Below are 1801 nucleotides of genomic sequence, written 5' to 3' on the forward strand. Positions count from 1 at the left end.
AAATTTTGGTAAATTTCAGGGGTCATTTGACCTTTTAAAGACATTTAAGTGATTTTCTGACCATTTCATGACCGTAAGTCAAATTTTAACTACATCGACATGCAACGCCTAACCAAAACGGTTTGAAAAATCATATATGTGTACTTGTGTGCCAGTTAATTCCATGTGCAGTAAATTAGAAGGAATTTTAAACCATATTGGTCTCACGACATGGACACATGCATACGTATGCATGGAGTGACATGGCACTTTAATTCAAAAAAGTAGAAAAATGACCAGAAACACATGAAACCTTGGTTGATGTAATGTCATGCCACCAAGATGATGTGGTATAGAAATTGGCATTTTGAGAAAAGTTTGGACACACGCCCCTCACAAACCGGAGTAACTCGGTAGAAGGTTCGTGGTTCCGAGAGGGAACAATGCATGTTTGATGACGAATGGGAGATAGCTTCCTCTTACAGGCTTAATTTTTTTGCTACGCTTAACGTGCACTAATACAACTGTCATGTGAAAATTTGGTAAATTTCAGGGGTCATTTGACTTTCTATAGACATTTAAGTGATTTTCTAACCATTTAATGACCGTAACACAAATTTGAACTACATCTACATGCAAGGCCTAACCAAAACGGTTTGAAAAATCATATTTTTGTGTACTTGTGTGCGAGTTAATTCCATGTGCCGTAAACTCGTATGTATTTTCAAACATATTGGTGTCAAGGCACGGGCGCATGCATGGAGTGCATGCCATGGCATTTTAATTCCAAAAAATAAAAAATGATCAGAAAAACTTGAAACCTTGCTTGATTTAATGCCATGCCACCAAGATGATGTGGTAAAAAATTGGCCTGTTTTATGATAGTTTGGACACGCACCCCTCACAAACCGGAGCAACTCACTAGAAGGTTCGTGGTTCCGAGAGGGAACAATGCATGTTTGCTGACGGACGGGAGATAGCTTCCATTAACGGCCTTCAACTTTTTTCTACGTCTAACGTGCACTACTACAACTGTAATGTGAATTTTTGGAAACTTCTAGGGGTCATTTGACCTTTTAAAGACATTTAAGTGATTTTCTAACCATTTAATGACCGTAATTCAAATTTGAACTACATCTACATTCAACGCCTAACCAAAATGTTTTGAAAAATCATATATGTTTACTTGTGTGCGAGTTAATTCCATGTGTAGTAAATTAGAAGGAATTTTCAAACATATTGGTCCCACGACATGGACACATGCATACGTATGCACTGAGTGACATGGAATTTTAATTCAAAAAATAGAAAAATGATGAGAAACACATGAAACCTTGGTTGATGTAATGTCATGCCACCAAGATGATGTGGTAAAGAAATTTGCATGTTTGACGGACGTTTGGACACGCACCCCTCACAAACCGGAGCAACTCGCTAGAAGGTCCGTGGTTCCGAGAGGGAACAATGCATGTTTGAGGACGAACGGGAGATAGCTCCTTCTTACGGCCTTCAATTTTTTTCCTATACGTTTAACGTGCACTAATGGAACTGTCATGTGAAAATTTGGTAAATTTCAGGGGTCATTTGACCTTTTAAAGACATTTAAGTGATTTTCTAACCATTTAATGACCGTAATTCAAATTTGAACTACATCGACATGCAACGCCCAACCAAAACGGTTTGAAAAATCATATATGTGTACTTGTGTGCCAGTTAATCCCATGTGCAGCAAATTAGAAGGAACTTTGAACCATATTGGTCTCACGACATGGACACATGCATACGTATGCATGGAGTGACATGGCATTTTAATTCAAAAAAA

This window comes from Aegilops tauschii, chromosome 3 (assembly GCF_002575655.3).
Source record: "Aegilops tauschii subsp. strangulata cultivar AL8/78 chromosome 3, Aet v6.0, whole genome shotgun sequence".
NCBI classification, from domain to species: domain Eukaryota; kingdom Viridiplantae; phylum Streptophyta; class Magnoliopsida; order Poales; family Poaceae; genus Aegilops; species Aegilops tauschii.